This window comes from Melospiza georgiana, chromosome 1 (assembly GCF_028018845.1).
Source record: "Melospiza georgiana isolate bMelGeo1 chromosome 1, bMelGeo1.pri, whole genome shotgun sequence".
NCBI lineage: Eukaryota > Metazoa > Chordata > Aves > Passeriformes > Passerellidae > Melospiza > Melospiza georgiana.
In genome coordinates this window covers 122,250,599-122,265,165 of record NC_080430.1, presented here as the reverse complement: position 1 = coordinate 122,265,165, position 14,567 = coordinate 122,250,599, and positions in this window count along the sequence as shown.

Here is a 14,567-nt window from a genome sequence, read left to right as displayed (position 1 = left end):
CACCCAGGTGTTCAGCCATCTCCAGGAGAGGAGGACTCCCTCAAGTGCAGTTGTTACTTGGGAAAACAAACCCCATCACTCCCAAAGTACCCCCTTTCTCCTTTCTCCAACTTCATGTACTGAGAATATCGACTGGAATATCTAGTTGGTTGGTTGGTTGGTTGGTTTGTTGGTTCGTTGGTTCGTTGGTTGGGGTAACCTGTCCTAGCTGTGTCTCCTCCCAGTCATCTGTTACCTATAACTTTTTTTTCAGCAATAAATGACTAATTTCTTCAATGAAATTACCCATTTCTAACATTCATTCTCATATTTGTCTCACAGATGTCCTTCAGTGATGCCAGATTTGCCAGTGACCAAAACAAACTGTATCAGCCTCTGTAGTTCCAGTTGTCTTTTCACCACATTTAATTGAATACTCAGACCTTCTTTCCTCTCCACCTCTGTGTTCATTCTACACTAGATATAATAATGGTATTGATCTTTTCCTATTTTATGTAGTCAGATGTTTTTCTCTCCCATTTCTGTCTATTAGAAGGGTCTGGCAGGGGCATAAGATTATTTTCTCCCTTAGGAAGCCTAATCCATAAACTCACCATGCCATATACCATAATGTATATGCAGTCATTCTGCCATCTGCTAGCCTATACATATCTAGCACTAGGCCAATTATATGGAGAAGTTCCTAGGCTACCACAATATTTTCAGTATCAGATTGGAAATATTTTATTTCTTACTAAGCCAAAAAAACATACCAAGAGTACCCATTTAGAAGCCACCAAATAAAATGTTAGCCTTCTTCTATACTGAGCTGAGTAGACCACCTGTTTTACTCTGAATGTCCACTCCTCACCTTAGAGCTGCTCTTATCTCAATGCTCTTGTTTACGCTGGAAGACTTTTAAACCTCTGCTCCCAGGCATCAAACTCATTTTTGTTAGTTTACATCACCTGCATGTACCTAGCAATCTAGGTTTTTCCTGGAACTTTAAAAGGAATCACATGCTTCATTTTGTCTGCCAGTCAGGTTAAATAAAATTAAGGGCAATAGTTCAATACTCCGTGATTTCTGTGGAGACAATCAGATGCTCCTGAAGTTGCAGTTTCTACTGGACACTTTCTCTCAAGATCATGTCTAACCTCAATGCTTTATTTTTATGGCAGTTCTAATAGGCTTTCAAAATTAGCCAGATAGCCAAAAAGTCATTCAAGCTCTCTTTGGTTGTTATCATTTTTTTTCCTCTAGCCTAGATAATGTATAGTGCCATCACAGCTTTTTTGGGATGCCTTGTTGTGATAATCTGTTTCATTAATGCCTATGAGTGCGTAGACTCTTCAATGGGGTTACTCCTTTCTATTTAAAATATATGAAAAAATAATATTTACCTTCACTTTCAAAGCCATCATACCCTACTTCCAGCCTACTTATCCATCTCTTTCACGAATAAATTGAGTCCTTCAGCATTATGCAATTATAATCTCATCAATCAGGGACATTTGTAAGCAAATTCTATGCTTTCTTCCAGAAACAGCAAAATTTTGTCTCCATTTCCTCATAAAGATATCTCAGTCTTTTCTCAAAGCTCTTCTTTTCTAGGATGTCTCCCAGCAGTGAGCCATGTAGCCAAACCTCATTTATTGTTGTCTTGCAGTTGGACTGTGAGTTCTTTAGTGCACAGAGAAAGATGGGGACTTCTCACATAAAATGCACTCATAGTCATTGTTCCTAACTGCTTTGATAGTCCAAATAATTATTCAAAATAGCAGCTGCAATAGCAGCAGAGAGTTGCAGCTGTTGACTTTATCTAAAACACTAAAGGATTTTTCAACAAGGCTTTTCCAGTTGTGAAATTCATCATGAGTGACCACATCATGAGTCTCTAACTGTTCTGGTCACACAAGGAAACCAATCAATCAGCTGGATTTTAGAAAGAATGTGTTGATAGGATAGCTTTGTTGTCAGGTGATTTGACAGATTATGAACAGTTTCATTTGCATATTTTTATCTTAAATATTTGATATGTCTATAAATGACTCAACCTTAACTAGATCAGGAATTTTTCATTTAAAACAAAAACATAGATGATTGAAATGGAAATAAGAACTTTTTTTTCCATGAAGATAAAATTAATACCATATATGATGCCTCAAATATTTCAGGAAAACTCAGAAGAAAAATGTACACTGGAGAATAAATATGCTACATATAAAGGCATACTTGTTTTGGATGTTGGCATTCAATTTTTAGTTTTCCATTGCTGGTATAGACATTCGTTTTGACATAATAAGTTTTGCACAAAATCATGAAAAGCTTCTACACTAAAATACCAGATTATTAATTGATACAGAAATTTAAAATTCACTTTGCATCTCTCCTTATGGTATAGATACTCTAATGTTCTTTCCTCATTACTGGAGATTTTAATTTTACATTTAAAGAACAATCTAAGTGGATTTTCCCCCCAATATTCCTGAAATGTGATATTCCTGACGTTACCCTAGTGTTCATATAATCTACTGAGGAAAAAATAAAGTAATGGAAGTTGTTCAAAATCAGTGTGAACCTCCTGAGAGCTAGCAGTGCTCTCCTTCTCTGACTGCCCACTCTTCAACTGTTTTCTTCTCTTTGGAGAGCTCAGAGCTCTTCTCTTTGAAGAGCTCTCTTTGAAGAGCTTTATCCCTGTAAATCTGACCCCATGGTGGATGCTGCGAGTGAAGGTGGTGCTCATGTCCCCCACAACTCTTCCAAGCCATGACCCCCCTCACTCATCCCTCCCACAGGAGCCACACTGACTCTGCATGTTCCATATGAATGACTGGAAGCAGTGATTCTCCAATATTCATCAGAGGAAGAAATGAACAAAAATTCCCAGCTGTTTTTTTTTTTTTTTTTTTTTTTTTTTTTATAAAGATGGAGTAAAAGCCTCAGGCTGGAAAGTCTATAAGGTATCACCATGCCTGCAACCCACAACACCTCCAAACCTACCAGTTTTTCCAACTTTGAGGAGAAAGGGTTGCTTCCTAAAAATCAATTTGTCTTTGCTCAAAGATAATATGTCACCTGCTGGAACAGGAACATCATCCTTCAGGAACTTATGCAACAAGCTTAGGAAAACAACTATGACTGGTGCTCACACAGACTGAGCAGACAGATCCAGCCTCCTCCTCACAGCTGCATCTGTTGCTGCGGACAAGAATATTCACAGTCCCTTTGGATCTCTCAAATTCACAGGACAACTTATTGTGTGAACAGAATTACTGAATACATACATTATGAATGAATAGTTTCTTATTGTTTAGGCAGAAGACTGCTGCCTGACAGAACTTTGAGTAAGTATATTTTCAAAGTTGTATTTTACACTGCTTTTCTTCTCATTTTGGAAACTAACCAGAAGTTTGAATAGCTACAATTGAAGCAACAATGTGATGAAAAGTATTATCCACTTTAGATCTACTTAAACTTGTCACATTCAGTAAACACAGTGCAGAAAGAACAGATAGGAAATTTAAATGGCTTTGCAGTAAATTTATATTAGTCCAAACTGCTTTTTCAAATGAGGTCAGTAGGGTGCATTTTCCATTTAAGAGAGCCCTCCAGAATTTACAGAAGATGTTATGCACATGTTGGATTTTTCAAAGAAGAAAAAACACTGTTGGCAGGCAATTTAAACAAATACTTAGTTGTCAGTTAATTCTTATAACTTCATGGCAGATATTTATTGTAAAGTAGGGTTCACATTGTTTAGACCTGATTTGATATTAATGTTTTTAATATCAAAGTAGTACTGGAACACAGACTGAAGTGTATACGTAGTACTTATCTACCTAAGCATCTGTCAGATTTTGGGGTAGGAAATAAGCCACTACTTCTATTCTGCTGTGAACTGTGGGTGGTCAAACAAAAGGCTTGGTGATATTAATGCACTTAAAATTAAACTGTGGCTAACAATCACTAATAAACATGTACAGTCAAGATACCCTCACACTGGTGTAAATTTAGAATAGCTCTACAGGCTTAAGTGCATGGCTCAAACTCACAGCACTAGGGAAAGGGAAGCTAAATGCAGTCCAGGTCTTAGCATAAGTAAATAAAGAATCTCTTGCTTACCTTCTCCTTATCACAAAGAATTCCCAAATAATACCTCCTCGGATCTTAAAAATAAAAATTTAAGCTGTCTACTCCCCTGTCATAGCTGACCATAGACTGACTGCCCTCTCCTCTGTGGCCTCAGAGGGTTGCAGGCAGTGACTGCAATTTCATTAAGCAATGCAAAGTGGAATACCAAAATATAGAAGCACACAGAGATGATCAGATGTGGTAGAGTACAAGGAGAGTGGCCAAAGTCAGTGTTACAGGGAGAAGAAATGCAGACAACCTGTGTTCTTCCTCTCTGTGTATTTTTAGGTATGTCCTGTGTGAGTGGTGAGAAGTGAGGATGAAGGTACTGCTGGAGCAGAGGGCTGCAGGAGAGAATGGGAAAAAGCAAGGTTCTGTCCTGGAGCTGCCTGCAGGATTTTCCAGCCCCTGAACACCCAAATATCTTACAGTGCAGGAGTTTAAAGGCAAGGAATTTCAGCATGTACAGCTCAGTAGCTCAGCAAGTTCTCATCAGTTCTCAATCTCTCTGGGGCTCTGCAGGCCCTCCTTTTGTAGGGCCAGCTGCTAATTACTGCCCCCTCTCTGTCTTCCTACCCCTTGTATGTGAAGAGTTTTCTAACCATGTTTAATCCCATCTTGCCTTAGACCGAGGAGTGAAAAGTTATGTGAATTGTGCTTCCACAGGAATTCCCACAGTGAGGGAGTGATCAGTGCTGCATAGCTGTCTTTTCATGCTTTATTAATAGATATTTATATTCCATAAATACCATCTCATACTCTGCCCCTTTCCTACAATGCCACCACTTCACTGGGAAACCTAAAGCCCCATTGGTCCTTTAACTCCCTTTTTACTCTGAATCCAAAGTAAATAGCACTGCATTGAGAAAGATTGTTTGAAAGATTAGGTTACTCAATTAGAGGGATTTATTCTACCTTACCAACTTCCTTATAAACATTTTCATTTGAATTTTCAAGGGCAGGAGTCTATTCTCATAACAGGCATGGGCCAGGCTCCACATACCATCTGACATTTCTTCATGTGGTTTTTCTTAATCAAAATTGAAAGCTTCTTTTATCAAGTCACATGTTCACATCAGCATGGACTTAGGCCACCACGGAAAGCTCAGAAAATCAAGGTCTCTGCCAACACATTTAGACATCAGTTGGTTTCTGCATAAATGGGAAGAGTGGGTGCTGCTATTATCCTGGGAGGTGATAGGTAAGTGTTGCTACTCAGTGAGTAAGACACAAGAACAGATTCATAGATTTCAAGGACAAGAGGAATCCAATTTCCTACGCAGTGTAGGCTACCACCCTCCCCTGAAATAATTAACTGGAGCAAGTGGAAGTAACAATCTCAGTAAACAATAAAACACAATACATACAGTAGATGATGCAGGAAACCAGGAGAGCTGAGCTCTATCCCATTCCCCCTGCCATGACCCTCCTAAATGCCCACCATGTTCAGTCCTTTGGCTCTGTCTGCCACAGGACACTGCAGTGCTCCACCCTATTACAGGATGCTTGCACACTTGCAAATTTTACTTCAGAAAGAGGACAGGGGGACACAGAGCAGTCATTTTCAAATGGTGTGCTTTTCAGCCACATTCAACAGGCTTCCAGTGAACAACTGGAACCCAAGGAAGAAACAATGTACTCTGATTTAAATTATGGCACTTTCCAGTCACTTGCAATGTAGAGTAGCCAGTCATAATAATGGATATTTTTCCCATTCAAACAAAGACTGTGTATTCAGATTGCCTTTTACCTTTTTATTTTCCTTATTCCTTTACTAATAACACATTCACTGACATTGATTTTTGCAATGTGCATTAAATCAAGCCCACAGATCATTGGAAAGGACTGAGTAGTATTTTACAGAGCAGTGCCAAATGTTCAGGAAGGTATCAGTGTGAGTTTCTAGTGTGAAATGTGCTATCTTCTGCCCAGAAGTTTCCACCCTCATAAGAGTTAGCTACAGAAGAGGCTTTATGAAAAGTACAAAAATTCTATTACTATGTAACAAAGGGACTGAATAGATCCAAGCAAGGAAATATCATGAATAACCACATTTTTCTGTGGTTCTCTAGGAAAAAAAAATTGCAAGAATCAGCAGGAGGCCTGTGTATTCCAGGGGCCTGCCTAATTCAGAGGTCTGAACATTCATGGATTTGTTACAGTGCATCTGGAAAAGACAGAGAGACAGATAGAAAAGACACCCAAGAAAAAATGGAAGCGAAAATAAAATTCTTTTTCATTGCTAACCAGCCCAATAGTTAAACAAAGCTTTCCTTTGCACCCCCAAAATCCTTTTTTGTTTTATGAATCAAATAAATAGCATCATTTGAGTTCACACTTGGTTGGCATTGACACAGTCTTGCTGCTCCAGTATTAACTAAGCTGCCAATAAGAGATTTTGCTTAGAAAGATTTGTAGTAGAGTTCTTAGCCACTGAAAGACCGTAATGGCCATCTCTCCATATGTGAGATTGATGCCTATTTTGGGCTTACTTAGAAACAGAGACCAGACAAAGTTAAAAGGATACAAACAGATTCATTTAATGAAGGGCCTTCAGGCACATTAAGGGTTTTGTCTGCTCAAAATGGACAATGGTCACATTTAGACAGATATAACTTTGGTCTATTTGCATACTAGGAGTTAATTCTTCAATTACAGCTTCAGGTAAGGAAGTCATATATCCCCAGTGCTCCTCCCCCTTTATAGGGGGATATTATTATCCCGCTATAATCCAAAAGATTATACTTTTTGGAGCCTGAGGCAGAGGGTGTCCTTGGTTGTTAGGCCTAGAAGGATTGTTTTGTCTGACCGAAATGTGAAGAGAACTTAGTAACACTCTATGTGGAGCTTAGAATATACACTGATGCAGTACTAGATCTGAAAAATATAAAAGCTAAATTCTTAAGGCATCAAGATGTGTCCATTTTGCTCCAAGTTGAAAGAGAAAGCAGTGAATAGCATATCAACACAGCACAGGAAAAGTAGGATATATGGTTCTCAAGGGAGCATCCATATGATTAAAGGTAAGCATGTGTATAGCATTTGCATAGTCAGAAGCTTACAGAGGGAAAACAATTATTTTAAAGTTAAGATAGGCCACCCACTCAAGGTTAAGCCTACCTGTCACAAGGGGAAAAAAAATTGCTATTTTTGGGATAACATTTTTCTCTGTGACAGCATGTCCATTTTTCCTTCTCCATCAAAAACAGTTTTTAAAAATTGCAGTTGGTTTTGCATTTTATGTTCATGACTTATTTCAAAGATTCATTCTTATACTCCACAACCCTCTCAGAAGACTTCTTCTCTGTGTTTTTACTGAAGGTGCACTTGAGCCCAGCACTGAGTCTTTGATGGCATTGGTTACGACAGGGCAGAGTGTGTAACACAAGTTTCAGGAAAAAAATCTATCCCCTAGTACATTTTCATAATTTACTGGAAATAACAGTTTAGGAGTTTTCTGAGTCTGCATTTAAACAGGAACAATAGTATCTGGACCTATCCTCTAGGAATTTGTCTAGTCCCTTTTTGAGCCAGTTCAGGGCTTTGGCCTTCTCAACTTTCTGTCCCAATGAGTTTCATAATTTAATTATGGTTTAGTTCAAAATATTCCTCCTTTGATTTTTTTTTTAAATGCAGTGCCTAATAATTGCAGAGATATTGAGTGCATTGTTATTATAGAAAATAATCATACTCTGTTTGTTTCTCAGTACTATTTGTTAATCTTACAGTCCTCTATCAGAGGTCTCCTATCCTCTCCTCTCATATTTTATGGGAATTCAGAAATGACGCTTTTCATGGAAGAAGCTACTACCCTACTTTTCTTCTCACTTCATGGAAGCTGGTGTGTGTTCTTAACCACCCTTGTTTAGTGCAGCAGGGTATACAGAGGGTGTTTAAAAAGATGGAAAGGTCAAGCTTTGGCTTAATTGTGTTTCCTGTTTCTAATTCTTTCTCCACAGTTGTTAATATTATATGGCTTTAAGACCAGTCCTGGACACTAAGCTGGCCAATTCATCTAGCAAATGATGATTCCCAAACTTCTCCCTTGACTGGTCAGATCTAAGCTGAAGCTTTTGTGTGGGACCATTCATGTTGTCTTATTGGGTACAGACAGTCTCTGAAACTCTCTTTTTTTTTATCAGCCTTGCTATCAAGAACAAGACCAGGATGTAGAATTGAGGCGTTATCACTCTAGGAACAGGGACAGCAATTCAGAAAGGGAGGATAGGAAGAAGCCTTTGTCTCAGCTAAAGAGGATATAGGATAGTTACCTGGCTGATGTGCACTTTTTGAGACCTAAGATGAAATATCATTTTGAGAACACTATAAGATATCAGAATGGGCCTCAATGACACATCTGTCCCAGTCACTCAGACGTGCCATACTGCTGCCAAGGGTGTGTGTGCCAAGACACACCATACCCCTCTCCTGCAACGATTGCATTCTTGGGCTAGCACAGACAAAACTGTTGATCTTTGGGACACATTATAAGCCTATTTTATTCCTCAGTCATTAGTGGTTTTCTAGGGAGATGAGGGTAGTTAGAATGGTAGGAATGAGGAGTATTAGTGGGTTGCTTGCTGTATTTTTTAATGTGGATCTTGGTTATTCCAAACTGTATTTTTGTAAATTTTTTCTGTTCATAGGGGTGATATTTGAAAATTTCTAAATCACTTGGAACATTACTGAGGCAATTCTTTCAGGATACAATAGTAGAAATAAACAAATAAACATAATCTAACCTGCTGCTTCCCTCCTTTGTTTGACATCTATGGCTGGAGTCAGCAGGCACCACACCAGTGCCCAGTGGTGCTGACCATCCTGATGCCACCAGTGCCAGCAAGTTGTTTCAGAGCCTGAGCCACTAGAACTGGCATCAGGTACCATTTGCAATCTCTGCTTTGCCACATCCCTGAGGGGTTCCTAACTGAGTCCAAAAGTACAGTACTTTAGTAATACATCATCATGGTGATGAATGTAAAGTCTTTCTTCACTTGAGCAATCCCCTATTATCTAAAAGCTCCGTGTTAAAAAGAAATATTTGTCTTGAAGGAAAAACATTTTACTGTTCCTCATCTGTTTTTACAAATCCACACTTAGTCTGGCAAAGATATCCACTGTCATTTTAAATGAAAACTGACTGAATGTTACATCAGTTTAAAATTAACTCATACTGCAGTTAGAATTTATTGTAAGGCAGCTGGTTTTTATTCCTATTTTTTGAAGAGAACATATGGATTATGACAGAACCTATTAAATATCTCTGGAGTGTATGTGGGAAGCTGTGTCATTTTACTCTGAGCTCCATCATTGAATTTCTGTCTGAACATCTTAGTCTCCTGTAGGCTCCCATCAAGTTACAAGAAGACAGAAACCAGAAGAGAGTTTTGTAAGCATGCCTGAAAATAAAACTGGGTGAATGGCAGTTTTCTTTCTAAGGCTTTGTCTTACTTGCACAGCTGACATTTGAAATAAGTCCAGGCTGTTCCTCTCCTTGCCACAGTTAAAAAAAGATGAAATGTGCTCACTTGAATGTGTGAACTGGGGATCATCAACTTTTCACCTCAAATCTGCATTATCTGGTATGATGGATAACCTGCTACACAGCAGTATCTTTTGTAGAGATTAATGGCCTGGTTTACCAATGCTTTTATTAGCTTACTTGCTATTCCTAAACTTTATGGCAAATATATTCCTGCCACTTTGTTCATTTTATTGTGTTATGGTAGCAGTGTTTTCACATTCAGCAAAGCAAGAGAGCATTAAGAGAGAGCACAGCTGTCAGCCCACGCCTGCAATGCCCTCCAGCAGCTTCAGTAAGAGGGTGAGTGAAAATAGCTTACTCAGTGGAAGCTGGATGGGAGATTTCTAGGCAGGCAATTACCTGGCTGGGAACCTGTGGAGGAAACTGTGGTTAATGCCCTTCCTCTCCTGAAAAGTGCAAGGGATCTTTAGCAACCACAATGGTCAAGATTTCAGGGTTTAGTTTAATTATGGGGAGACCCTCCATACCATTAACACAGAGGGGAAAGGAGGGGTAGAGTTTGGTATGTAGAGAGTGTGTGTGTTTTAAATGCCATTTGATAGCCTCTAAAAGCTCTGTGCTGGAGCAGCTCAGATGCTTTCTTGTTTAGAAAACTTATGAAGCAGAAATTCTGTTGAAAGAAACTTCACTAGAATACATTAAGATCTTTCATTTGTTGGCAGCTGACATGACTCTTACTGGTGTTTACAAAGAAGAAAATGTAATGTTTCGTTTTATTGAATTGCCAAATTAGTCTTGCTTGTTGCACTGTTGCAAACTTCTCCAGTGTTTCACTCTGCTTTGTTTTAAAGTATGCCTTGTGTTACTACCTGGTAATTAAGGCACCGATTCTATAAACAATGATCCTGTGAGTTGCTGCTGCCTTCCTTGTCTGTACATTTTAAACACAACTTCTGCTGACACTAAAGGCAAATATTCATTATTATGAACTGTATGGATTTTGACTTATAAGAATTTATAGAATCCTTTGTGTATGAGAGAAAAAAAGCAGAGTTTGATCATTATGTTCAAAACTATTTTCAAAATTGGGATAACAACATTCAGACTTAACAACAGGAGCCCTTTTATGTTTCCAACATAAATAAATACAATATTTCTGAAAAAAAAAATTCCACCATTGATTTTCAGCAGAACAAATAATCAATTCATTTTAAGAAAAGAGATTATTAAAGAAATATAAAGCAGTTAGAAGGAAATTAGATTATTTAAATACATTAAGATTCTCTTAAGGTGAAACATTAGTGAAAAATTTCATTATTCTGACCTATCCACCACCACTTTTAGCACTGATCACACATTTGTGGCTTAAGCTGGAGACATACGTCAGACTACTGCTGACAAACCCAATTAATTTTGTGATCACAGAAAAGCTGCATATCTTTCTGGCACAATTTGAACTTACAAACAAGAAGGCAGAAACCAGCATGTCTGGAAACTTTTTCAAATACAGCAACATGCTGCTGCAGATCAACAAAGTAGGAATAATTCTTAAATTTGCATGAAAAATAGCTGCAGGAAAATCTGTCCAAGGATAAAAAAGAATGATTGTTGGAATGATTGTCTGGGAAACTGGTGTGCTAAAAAGGCATAAGGCTCCAGTGTACTAAGCAATCCGTAGTCAGTGAAATTTATGTGGCGGGATGAAGTCTGTAAATTGTACTATTCACTTTTAGGGTTATGTAGTTCAGAGTACTGTTCATATTGTTTCAATATTTAACTGCGGTAAAAATAACTTTTCTTTGTTTTATCTGCAGAGGAAGCTTATTTTCCACAGGGATTCCAAAAGTCAGTTTTATCCTTTAAATATTTCCTACTGTGCATCTTTTTTTCTCCAACATAAGTGATTGGAGTGGTTTGAATAAAGGCCCAACAGACTGAGTTTCACCATGGATACAGCAGTAGGTGACCCCCTCCATACATGACCAGGAGATGGAAAAGGATCAAAACTTTTGTAATTATAAATCATACAGCCTCTCTGGAGGGCCAAGGGAACCACTGCATGAGATGCAAAAGGGTAAAGGAAGTGCTCCAATTTGCATTTTGCAATACTATAAATACATTCTGTTGTCCATCTGATCTCCCACCACCTTCAGTAACAGACCAATTTCCTCTCAAATCAGTCCTGGTGCAGTGGAAAGACAAAGGCCCTTTGTAGTCAAAATAAAAATACATTTTTATTTCATAAGTTATGTTTTTAATAAATCCAAAAGAGCTAAAATATTTTAGTAGAACACCATCAAGTAATCCAACCACTAAATGCATCTCCAGTCCAAGATCACTTGGGCTTCTTGCAGTCAGTTCACCTTTTTCCCTCTTTCATGAGTAGAGCATCCTCCACTAAGTGAGGGTGAAGGAAACTTCAGAAAAACAAGGGAAAACCACATCGCAGCTCTCTTGAACTGACTTTGGACCAATGAGAAATAAAGTTTTGAAAATTTCCTTTGTTTCATCCAAGAATATAGTGCAGTCATAGTCTTGCCCATTCTTTAGCACTTGTCTTCCTTTACCACTTCTCTTTACATTCCCATAAGTCTTTTAACTTATGGGAATGTAAAGAGAGAAATAGAAAAAGATTGTATGGGTATCCATTAGAATATGAACAAAGGAGCATTTTATTTTCTCACTAAAATAAATTAATTCTCACAGAATCATGGAATGTTTTGGGTTGTCAGGGACCTTAAGGATTATCTAGTTCCAACTCCTTACCATGGGCAGGGACATCTTTCACTAGACCAGTTTGCTCAGAACTTCATTCACCCTAGTCTTGAGCACTACCAGGGGTGGGGCATCCACAGCTTATATCTGATTTATACCTATTGTCTTCCACTTTGAAGCCATCCTCCCCTTCTCCTGTCACTACGGCCTTGTAAAAAGTCCCTCTCCATCTTTCTTGTAGGCTCCCTTTAAGGTACTAGAAGGCCCCATTTAGGCCATCCCAAAGCCATCTCTTCTCCAGGCTAAACAAACCCAATTACCACAGATTTTCCTCATACGGGAGGTGCTTCATCCCTCCAAGCATCTTGGTGTCCCTCCCATGGACTTGCAACAGCAGTTCCATGTCCTTCCTGTGCTGGGGACCCCAGAGCTGGGCACAGCACTCCAGGTGGGTCTCATGGGGTCGGAGCAGAGGGGCAGAATCCCTGCCTTGAGCTGCTGGCCACGCTGCTTTCATTGAAGCCCAGGACGCAGCTGGGTTTCTGGGCTACAAGTGCCCAAGGCTGGCTCCTGTGCAGTCTCTCAGCCACCAGCACCCCCAAGGGCTGCTCTTGATCTGCTCACCCCAGTCTGCATTGAGACCTGGGCCTGCCTTGACCCAGGTGCAGCACTTTGCATTTGGTCTTATTAAAGTTCATGTGATTTCCATGGGCCCACTTCCCAAGCTTGTCCTGTTCCCTTTGGATGGCATCCCATCCTTCAGGTATGTTCTCATTAAATTACTCTCTAAATTGCTTTAACTGACCACCTTACAGCGCAGTTTTGGAGAAATTGGTATTAGTGTAGAGACACATTTTAGTTTTTTTGGTTTGGCAGCTGTGAATGAGAGGAGATGACTCTGCAAGGCAGGCAGGCATCAGACTATCAGTATCTGAGGCTGGTTTTAATTTTCTCCTTAACAAAAAGTTTTCTTAGAAAGACACTGAATGAAATTCAGCCTTAGTGTGGCAACAGGAATTGCACAAGTGCCAAAATTAACAACCTGAGCTGCAGATGATAATTTTTCTCTTTGTGGATCACAAAGCATCTGCTATATTTGGGTTCCCCTCCCCACTGCAGCTTTAGAGCTATAGTTGATATTCTCCTAATGGTGATGTGCTTATTAGATGCAGTTTGTCACTCAGACCATCTTCCCTACCTGTAGATTACTGTGGATCTCAGGAATTTCTCTGAATAGTGGCTGTGAATAGGAAAAACAGATATTTTGCTTGTAGACTGTATTACACAAATTATTCTCTTTTTTAGGCACGATGGATGTTTAAAAAGGGTATCAATAGGCCTCTTAGGAGTTTTCATCTCAATCCAATGCTAAGCTTAGCTGTTGTACTTGCTAATTCTCAGGGCAAAATCTCATTTGTTCCACAAGACTCTTTTTCTTGTTTGACATGTGTTCTCCAGTGGGAATTCCATCACCCTTTGATTTAATTCTTCCAGATGTTTCATGTATCCTATTAAGAGCCTCTTCAAAGAAAGAATAGTCATTGGTCTAGAAAGCAGTTTCATTTTCATTGTTCCAGGGAAAGCAATAATTTTATGCTAGGAAACAGGAGCAAAAAAGAGTATGGGTAGTTGAACATATATGTGTCTATATGTATATATATAAATCAGTAATTAAGAACTCCCTAAAATCTTGTCAGTTAAACCCAATGGAAATATACTACATTTAAGCAGTAAATACATACATTAAAAAAAATACATTCTATCTGTAGGTAACAGTATCCTTGGGAATGGAAGATTTAGGGCTTTTAACTTCTCCCCTTTCCACATAATGATTTGCTTTGTGTTTATAAAGGGGTGTTGTTACAAAGAGGGGTAGTTTATTGCACCTGAAAGCCATAATGCCCTCATGAAAGACTGTAACTAAATAGACATTTCTAGAACAGATTTTACATTTTGGTACTTAAAGCATTGTTACACTTCAAATAAGAAAAGTCAAAAGCATGGCTGAACCTTTGTGCTCACTCAGAACTTAAAGGTTGTTTGTGTAGTAATTGTTTTGTGAATGTTTCCATACTGGCTATTTGTATTACTTCCTGTAAGCAAATTCATTGCACACATCATTTCACTCCTACCTTGATGCTTTTTCATCATTGCCATAAAACTATTCTTCAGGGATAATTACCTTTTTTTTTTTTAATTCATTCATGACTTTTAAGTTCAGGAGCAAGGGTTAATTAGCTTTGTTTTTCAGCAC